Below are 10,765 nucleotides of genomic sequence, written 5' to 3'. Positions count from 1 at the left end.
AAAACTTTACAAGCAGTTAAGTAATGGCACAATAGCACAAGGCTGGCTGGCTCTGAAATAGCCCAAGGTGTTTCTTGCTTCTGCAATAGGGCAGGTCCCTGCACAGGCAGTAGGGTGGAGAGAGAGGTATCCCTGCCTGTAGTCACACAAGTGCCTGGCAGAAGATTGGGAACATGGTCCAAAGTCAGCATTCAGCCCATTAGGCCAAATTCTCTGGAAAACTGTCTAATAAATAGATACAGGATATTTGAGGTAAAATACCTTATATATACCTGATATAAGCTCAAAGGTATTTGAGCTTAAAACTTGAATTAAAAAGTCTTCCTTCGTTATGTAGCGAACCATTCCAAAACTTTTGTTGTTGACTGCTACTGAGGTGAGTTACCTTTTCACGTGTAAGATGGATTCAGACAATGTTTCTGCAAAAGTTAGGTGGTTACTTGGAATGCTAAAATGGACACTTGCTCAAAAGTGAAGACATGTCTGGTTTCATTGCTACTTCAGAAACTAAAGGAAAAAAGAAAAAAAATTAAACTTAGACCAATAAAAAGGTCTTGCATCATGCCTAAGGTCATTAGCATCTGGCTTTGGGAAGCTGCCAAAGGGAATGAATTTCAAAGACTGAGACTATTAGCTGAGAGCCTGCCAGTCCCAGGAGGTCTTACCTCAGTCTTAGAGCAAGAGCTTCCTGGCAGATCTTAATAGCTGTGACAGTACTTTGAGTGCGAGGATATCACTTAGGAGTGAGTCTAGAACTACACAGGGCTTGGAAGAAACTTTTTTAACGCAGTGAGTGGCTCCAGGAAGCCACCCGAGCCCAGCAAATGGGCAGTGTGCAGGTGTTGCCTGCTCACAGAGGTTCTCTGTGCTCCGGGGGAAAACAGATGCTTTTCTGCACCTGCTCTACTTTCAGCCCAGCTCAGAGGAATGCACTGCATTAATCTTGTACAGAGGTGACCAAGGCAAGGTGAGTCGGCAGGGTCTCTTCCCCAGCCATGAACAGGCAGCTCTCTAGATGAGCACTGCTGTATATAAACCCTCAAGCCAAGAACAGGCAGTGTGTATGTATAGCAGGCACTGCTCCTGCTCATCCTCCAAATACTTCTCCAGCCAAAAACCCCAATCTCTTCTAGCTAACCTGAAATGAGTCACAGTCAGCTTGTTTCATAAAGTCCCCTGTCTTTGTCAGGCACTGAGGAATGGATCTATGGTTGCACATTATCCGCTTGTTAATGCGACACTGCAGATCAAAATAGGTGCCCCTCCCTTCCAGCAGCCTTTAACTGTGCACTGGGGAGGTCAGAGGAATGCAGGCTCTTCTGGGGTACAAACAGCTGCCCAAGGGTGTGTGGAGCATATACATCCATTTTAAAAGGGGAGAGTGTGTGTGTGTGTGTGTGTGTGTGTGTTTTAGCACATATATAAAACCAAAAAGAACTTAGGCTGAGGTGTTCAGGAAGTGAACTACCAAAAAAAAAAAAAAAAACCAAAAATAAACCCCCTAATAAATAAATGAAGCAATCCTACGAGTCAAATGGATCACTGATGTAATTCCTTTCCTTCAGTGCTTTGTGTCCCTTTTCCAGTGCACTTCTCTACTCAGTGTCAGTTGTTGTCTCCAGACATTAAAAAGCTGGTGTCCTCACCATGTTACTGATGGAAGTATTTCACTGATGGTAAAATGAGTGAGCATAAGCATAAAGGTATTTAAATGGTTCTCACCTATTTTTAACAGATCTTTGGCAATCCAGGTGTAATAGAAAGAAGTGCCTAAAATCACTTGCATGGCTATATAAGTGTACGAAGAAACATGAGACATTTGTTCCAATAGTGTATTGGTGTTGCAATACAGAGATGAAATATATCTTCTTCAAATAAAAACCATCGTTGTTCCACAGAGATAACCTGTGGCTCATCACTCTTCTACATGAGATCATTGCACAGCAGAATGAATTTCACAAAACATAGTGCAGGTAACTCTACAATGGGATGGATTACTGTCTTGCTTTAACCTCAGTAACGATGACTGGTCTCAGATCAGTTCCCATATGGATTCAGTTTAGTTCTCACAAGGGAAGGTGTACACATTGCTAAAACTGGCATCTTTTTTCCTGAATTTTTTTTTTCCTTATAAATGAAATCGTATTCAACAGGATCAGGGAAAGCAAGGATTTGAGTGAGCTGTGAAAAGAAAACACGTTTTTCTACAGTTGGTGTCTCCAGGGCTAGATTTGGGTGGTAGATGGGACAGGGTGGGAAAGCATGCATTGTCTGCAGGCCCCTCAAATGTCTGTTTCCTCAATAGCTAAAATAAGACATAATTTTAAATGTCTGCTTGTGCTATCATAGGCCCTGTGGATTTTGTTGTATGAATAGCCAGAGAATTTTTTGGAAGAAATAGAGAAAAACTTTTTTCATATGGTTCAGGTTTGTTCAGTTGTGTTTTAATTGCAGGTTCAGTGGCATCCTTTGTGCAGCTTCATCTCTAAAGTGAAAATTTAAAAGTGACACACTGGTCACTTAAGTATTTAAAAAAACGTTAACAATCTGTTTATGCTTAAATTTAAAGTTAAAGAAACCACGTGAATCAGAAATGAAATATTTTTGACAAAGACTAAGCAGTTTGATCCAAAATAAATTATGAAGAGCTGCTCAAATACTTTTTCCAAACTGTAATTATAAAATTACTTGCCTATCCTTTTGCTGTTAATATTAAGTAAAGGTCTAGTTCGTTATTCTTAAAAATGCAATTATTATGCCTTTTTTTTTTTTTTTTTTAAATCTGAAATACTGATAGGCAAGTTAAAAGGAGATCAGTGCCCAGACCATTCTCTGCCATAGCTGCCTGGGGCCAGGTACTGGCATTGCTAATTGGGTGCATTTCTGCCTAAGGCAGCACAGCAGGATGCTGGACCTGGTGTCCCCTCCATGTTCCCTCTGTGTGTGCTTGAGTGATGCTTGTGCTTCCTGGGAAAGAGCTGTTTGATTTCAGAGAGGAGGAGCAAATGCTCTTTAATATGGATGTCTTTCTTTTCCCAAGATTACTGTTACTTCATTGGCTCATTTATTTGTCAGTGGTGTTTCAAAGTCCAGCTGGGTGTTCAGAGCTTGGTAATTTCCAGTCCTGGATGTGGTTGTTAGTCACCTGAGATTTACAAACTGCATGTCTTAGGTAAACTCTTGTTTCAAACTGCATTTATTTAGTAGAGATAACAAAGCAGGTATCTGCTGTATTCCTGGTCACAAGTGTTGTTTACTTGTGCTCCTTGGGCCAGTTTTTCTGATTATAACCAGCTAGATGTGATGCAACACTTTAATTGGCACATAAAATAAGCAGCGTGTTCCACTGCTAGTGGCTGGACTGTATAAAGTAGTTTTTAATTAGACTAAAGAAGCTGCAAATACTGGTATTGTCACAAACTGGCTTTCCAGAAACTTATTTACATCACTGCATATGAAAGTAGTTTGCATCCCCCTTTCCTTGTAAACACATGTTTCTCATTCTGTGAGGCAGATGCTTCACAATGAATGTCATGCAGGTAATGGTAGTTTGGAGAAAGCATCTTGATAAACAGAATATGAAATTCCTATGGCTAGAAATGAGGTTTTAGAGCTTTCTGAAGAAGCCTTTTTTTTAAAATAAACATATTGCAAAGGCTGTGCTTTTTCTCTTCAGTGGCCAGTATAATGTGATGGTTCAGCACAAAGACATCTTTTTCAAAGTGTATAGAGAAAGAGTTTGTAAAGGCAATTGGGACTGTACCTGTGCTCTGCTAGTTTTATAAGCAGCAGTTGCCACTCACTTCCTAAAATGGAGCTCAGGAGAAAGTGCTAATCTTGGGAAGAGGATGAAGCCACAAAACTGACTGAATGACAGGCTCTGTCCCAGGTTTATTGTATGATTTTTGGATAAATCACAAATTTACCAAATTGTTAAAGGGAGGTAATGCTTACAATGGGCGTTGAGATGTTTTATTAGTGGGTTTTTTTTAATAAAATGTGTTGAAATTACTTGAAAAGAATGGTGTCAGAGGTATATGGAGTTTATTACAGATCTGATATAAATTGTATTTCTGGGAACTAAACAGATTTATAGCAATGAGGATTTTAATGTATTCAGAGTATGAAAGGGTGCCTCCTTTAGTAGTCCTTCTTTAGTATAGGGAAAATTAAAGATTACACCAAGTATTTAATATCTATTTGAAATTGCAACAGTTTTTAATAGAGATTCTGCTGACAATACCACAGCCTTATTTTAGCATGAGTGATTTCAGAGGAAGATAGCACTAAATACTCAGGCTGAATTTAGTGTTTCTTCCCTCTTCAGGTTTTTGTCTAATGAGTGTGGAGTTTTAGTGCTCCTTTAATCAGAAGTTGCAGGGGCTGGATGCCAGCTGCATCTCCTGTGTGTGGAAGAGGCAGTTCAAAAAGAATATTTTCTTAATAATCTGTTGGACAAGGAGCGTGTGGTAGAGCCATATCTGGGTGAAGAGTTTAACGCAGAAAAATTTATGACAAGCTGGGCTTTGGAGCAAAGCATGTGGCCGGACTAATAAAAAATGTCTCACAGTTACTGCTGCAGGGCTTGATCCTGCTTCCCTTCCAGCAAGCGACACAAGTCACGTTGGCTGCGCAAGGCAGGATAAAGTCTTTCAGCTTGTGGACACCCTCAGCAGGAGGGGACACCTGTCCCAGCCATTGAAAAAGGCATCAAAAGTAATCCTGAGCTGCCATTAACCCCATGCTGCTCCAGTACAAGCTGTTGCAGCGTAGTGGCCTTTACATCCTATAGGGCAGTGAGCATTCAGCTCTTCTCTCTAGGAGCCCCAGGCTCCTTCTTACCACCACTGTATGGTTTATTTTAACACTAGGACGACATAAAAGAGAAAAGGAGGTTTGTGAAAAGTCACACAAACCGTGTGTGTGTTTAGTATACCTGAAGGCTCGTTACTTCCTTGTGGTAATCCTGCCAGGCCTCCTCCTTCAATCACTTCTATGTCGGTCTGGCAGTCAGCTTCCTGCAGATATTATACCCCAAACCACTGCTCCATAAGAGACTTCTGTTTTACACCTGCCACCCTTCTTATAATTGTATGATTTCGCACCTTGTTCTAGCCCTGGCACTCCTCCAAGCAGTTCCCAAACGTGCACTAAAAAGTGGTTGGTCTTGGAGCACTTTTCTTCTTTTCCACTTTTCATGCTATGCATACTTCCCTATTATTGTAAACCACGGTATTAATGGAGGGAAGGCCCAGGTAACCAGTCCAGGGCTTCAAAGTTATTAACAGGTCAGCTCTGGTTTCACCCTAAAATAGGCTTGTGCTTGTTCAAGTGCATTTCAAGAAGCATCAGTGATAAAGTTTAAGGCACTCAGTAGCCAATACAATACTTAATTCACATTAACTTAGTGTTTCTTGAATTGCTTCTATCTGTTGAAACGCTCAAATATTCACACAAGTTACTTACTTCCCAAAGTTGCTAGCTGTCTGTGGCATTCCAGCCACTTTAACCAAGTCTAGTGTCCCGATCACCCTGAGAGATACAGCTTGAGCTGACAGTTTAGCTCTGGTCTGGACACATTTAAGCAGATAATTTCTAGTATGCAAGTCTGTTGTTAGTGCTGCCTAAATACTGGGTAGGAGAGGTTCTGGTTTTTCTATATATTCTCCTGTCAGAAAGCTGAGACAGGGATTGGCAGAAGGAGGAAAGGGGCTGGAAAGCCTGTAAGCAGAGAAGGGCTCTATGCTGGAAGTCTGCTCTGTATCCTGGGTTCAGAGGAAGGCAAAGTGGTGAGGAGATGAGAGGAGGGGAACTGTGGAGGCTGCCTGGGCAATGGGGCAAGGCAGCATCGGAAAATAAATGAGAGCTCACGGCAGATGCCAATTCCTCAGCCAGCTATTCTTGGCAATGAATACAAAGGTTAAAGCAAGGCAAAGTTGTATTTATTTATATATGTGTGTGTATGTATATGTATGTATATATTTTATTTTCAAAAGGTTTCTCTTATTTCCAGGTTTTAAATTATTTCAGACGCTGCCTCTATTGAAGGTGCCACAATAACTCAAAGCTTCACAGAGACAAATCTATTATAGCTTATATCACAGGAATTCCCAGAGGCCTCTTGTAGGGACAAAGCCCCATTGTGTCAGATGTTATGGAAACATCATGTATATCTTTGATTTATGGTGGATTTTGAATCACCCTTAATAGTTTAATATTTTTTCCCATCAGTAAGTTTCAGTTTTCAGGCTTTGAAAGGGGCTTTGAAAGGGCTTTTCTAGGTTCGGGCAAAAATTTCTACAAATCACTACAGCCACCTCTGCACACAATTTCTATATACCACCATTGCAAATACCAACAATAGGCAGTAAAACTAGATACAAGTGATACTGAGAATGTATCACAGTGGTAGATTTGAACACTAACTGTTAAAAGAGTAGGAAAATGAGATTTTTCTTTTTTTTGTGAAGTATTCTTAGAATTGAAATGTCCCTTTGCTAGCAAAGTATTCAGACATTGTGGCCAAAAATGAAGGAGGCAGAAATGTAGTGAAAACACTGAAAGATCTTTTGGAAAAACTCGATGTAACACTTTCAGTTAAGTATTGTCAATTTTATTTTCTCCCCAGTAACAGTAGGATTTGTCCTAGCTGCTGCTAAGCTGCTTTTTTGGATATGATAATATAACAGACAGTAGATTGACTGTGCAGTGCAAAGTTGTCCTGTTGAGCATACCAATAGTGGGAGAGTTGCTTGCACAATTTAGCAGCAAACTCTGTAAATAATCTTTGGAGGCCACTAAGACTATTAATTTATTTTAACAAGTGTTTCTGTAAAGTAATAGCTTTCACCAGGAATGGTAATTTTATTCATTATGTGAATGCAGTAACTTTGAATTTGTTCAGCATAATAAAATAGCATCTGCTACACACGAATGTTGGAAGACATTTGGACTATGACTGCATAAAGTGATGGTTTGTGTTAGCTGGAGTGCCAACATTTTTGTTAATGCCACTCACATCATCAAGGTATATCCAAAACTACCACCAAGTAGCCAGGCAGCTTTCACTGCAAGTTTCTCACATATTATCCTTCTGCACTCCATTTCTAAAGTCTTATCTCCCTTGTCCATAGCCAAAAGCTACTAACTTGGAACAAAGTTCAATCAAGACCCAAACATAATGAAGAAGGAGAAATCACAAAAGATGGAGTTAATGGCTGCGGCTACCACTGTGGATCCTTTTGCCACAGGCTCTGAAAGTCTGGAAAATTAATCAAAGTTCAATCAAGGATGTATGATATTGCGGCTGCTGCTGCTGCAGTGTCTGGTGTCACCTGGGAGCTGTCCATTAAAAACAGCTCACTGCAAACCGTCCTGGTATCGATGTGCTATCCCGGTTGGAGGGGGTAGTCAGATGCTACTCCAGGACATTGCTATGCCTTCTGCTTTCACTCCTGGGTAAACTTGGAAAGTTTAACACGTATTTCAGACATAAAAAGAACAGGCACATATCTGGAGTAAGTTAGTTAAAAGAGGCAGAGAAATCTACTAATTTTAGAGAAAATCTACTAATGGAGGATGGGTGACCCTTCCAAGGAAGTTTTCTTGGAATGTCACTGTAAAATAGGAACTGAAATTTTCTCCCAATCTATTAGAAGAGTATGTGGATGGGGAGAGATTAACTGAGAATTAAGGTTTTGGTTAAAGCATAAAATGTTAAGAAAAGTCTTCAGTGGAGTGGGAGACCTGGTAAATAAGCCTCTATAACAAGCATTGATTCTCATAGGAGTGACAGTACTTCAAGTGTGGTTGTTAAACTCAAGCATTTGGTCATAAATTTGTAGCTGATGAGCTTGCAAAAGAATCTTCAGTAGATAAATTTGTAATTTTTTTGGCAATAATTCTTCATCCAAAAATTTGCTTTAAAATTACAGACTGTTTTCTTTTTATTTCATTGCCTGGGAAAAAGGTGTCCTGTAACTTGTTTGATGTTTATGATTAAAACTTGGCAACAGTTGTAGGCAGGGAAAATTCATCTTTCATTTTATCAGTCTGCCACTGAGACATGTCCTAGTCATCTCTCTAATGCTCTAACACTCCCATGAAACAAAGCAAAATTGCCACCACTGGTATTACTGCTATGTTACTCATCAGTTATTATATGCCATGGTTTAAACGGTTGAAAACCACTACCTGGTATTACAGAACAGGAAGGACAGAGAAAAGAGGAGAAAATAAAAAACAAAGCCATAACCAAAAGGAAGGAAGAGGCTGGAGGCTGTGAAAATAAATACAAAGCTCCATAGAGTAGGTGAAGGGTCTCCTGTATTGGTAGGATTCATCATCTTTGGGGAAAAAAGAACAAAGAGCATTACTGTTTCAGGTGTCATATTGCCAACTCTCCTTTCTTTAACCATGTGAATATGAGTGGCTACCAGTTTTATGGCAGGCATTTTATTCTGACTTTGACACACCTCTGGCCTGATGTCACACCCTTTGGCCCCGGGGCACAATCGTGGTTCCTGACTGTTCCTCTTATGACACCACCAAGTCTCTGGAATTCTGTCTCAGCCCTTTCAATCAGATAGCATAAACATGTCTGTCTCCCCATTGTATTTCTGCCTGGTTCATCAGAATGGCTTGACTGAAATTACTGGTATTCTTTTGATAAACCATTAGTGTTAGAAAGGGGTTTGAATTTTTTTGTCAATTACTAAATCTTGGTGACAGGCAGAAACTGCCTGTTAAAACTTGTGTTGTAATTTGAGGATTAAATGCTGCACCTCTGAGAAACATCAGTATCAAAACTGATTTGCTCTAAGAGACTTAACATTGTTAGGAGCTGTGGTCTGACAGGATAGATTCCTTAATAACAGAGTTGGCAATTAAATGTTTTAAACTCCTCACAGGACTTGCAAGATTAGAGGGCAGTTGGTAAATTTGTACAGAAAGGGACATGTGCACCCACCTTAATCCCTGACAGTGAAAGACTTCAACTCCCATTATTGTTTGGTTATTAGATAAAATAAGAAAATTGCATTTCACTTGATAATGCCTTTCTCATCTTTGGGAAGTTCTCAAAGAACTCAACATCACAAAGTCTCATTTTTTGCTAGGACTTTCATGCTAGCTCACCCCAAACTAGACTGACCATGCAAAGAAAGATGGGCAGAGCTGCCAAGAACCTTTGGGGTTGTTGTTCTTGCTGCAGCATTCCCATCTCACTCTATAGCCCATCTCTAGCTGGGTGGGTACCTCATACATGTATATGACACTTGTATATGAAAGAATGATGCCATCTTTTGCCATCCATTTAGGCAGAAGTTGCATGCTTCATTGCAGGTAAAAATGTTTAGAAAGGTAAAGACCAGAACTAATAGTTAAGCCAGTTTTCTATCTCAGCCCACAGTGGGGGGCAGTGGGAGGAAGGAGCTAAAAGAGTCCTTTAAGTGCAGACTCTCCAAAAGGATCTCATAAACCCAATTTGGACATTTTTTTAAATGCTCTCAGGTCCTAGAATGAAATTGTAAGCATTCAACAGAAAGGCCAGTTATTACAGAATTGGGTGGACTCACCACTGTGGCATATGTGAATATGCTCTCATTAGGAGAGATAAAATGCTGTACTTGTTTGTCATCAAGTACATGCTAAATGTCTTTTGTCTCTTTTGTTCAGTGCAAAGTAGCATTGAAGGGAAGAAACTAAAACACTAGAAAGTGAAAGAGTGGACTAGAGTAGTACTTCAAGAAAGTTAATGCTATTAACAGGTCAAGCAGGGCAGTGTATAATTCTGGTGATCCTAAGATACCTCCAAAAAGATTTACATAAAGAATGAAGAATCCAAATTGGAGGCCCAAAATATACAACTACAGAAACCATTGAAAGCATAATTATTCCACATTGTATAAATATGCTACTATTCATGCTGAGAGATTTGCCTTGAAAAAGGCTGTAACTTAAAAAACTCCAAACATTATTAGATGCAAAAGTATTACATAATCAAATTTTTCAGAGACAAATACACTGTGACATATAGCAACCATCAATAAGTGTTAAAAAGAATCTTGCTGTCCAGGCCAATCCTAATTGTTAACTGCAGTTTCTTGATCTTAGTGGCAGTCAGTGGAGAGGCACCATTTCACAGGGATGGGTTGGTGGTACTGGTGTTGGTGATGTGTCTCTGGGTTTGCCAGACACACTATTTTAAATGTTAGCATTTTGTAATGACCTCACTACTGGTTTGAGCTACAGAAAAGTAATGCAGTGAACAGTTAGATGAAAAATAGTGCTGAAGCAGGGGTGCAAATGCAAAGAGTATTCAATAAACTTATTTTTGTTGGATTCAATTTGTCTAATTACCCTAAAGGGGATGTAAGCAGCAAGACAGGGATAAAAATTTAAACTCTGGGTAAACCTTTAGTAGAAAACAATTTTGGACGCTTTATAGCTCAGACTACCTTACAAAATCAGCCTATGTGGAAATACTGAACAAGAAAATTGAGTTTCTCTGTTGCTTAGTGAGCACTGGAGTGCCCTGACTGTCCTTCCACAGATCTTAGAAAACTTTATCAAGTACTCTGTGCCTTTAGCAGGCCTGTTTGTAGTTTGAATAGTGCTCAAAACCTGTGCTGCAGCACACTAACTTTAACTCTGTTTTCATCTTCATGTGCACGGGTTTGTTAGATTTTAAAAAACCTTGAACTTCCAAGTTGTTTGAAACCCACAACTGTCTTTGTCTTGCTGACAGGTTATCAGTTCTCCACAT

Source organism: Corvus brachyrhynchos, unplaced genomic scaffold (assembly GCF_000691975.1).
Source record: "Corvus brachyrhynchos isolate BGI_N302 unplaced genomic scaffold, ASM69197v1 scaffold97, whole genome shotgun sequence".
In the NCBI taxonomy this organism is placed as follows: domain Eukaryota; kingdom Metazoa; phylum Chordata; class Aves; order Passeriformes; family Corvidae; genus Corvus; species Corvus brachyrhynchos.
Note: the sequence above shows the minus strand (reverse complement) of the source record.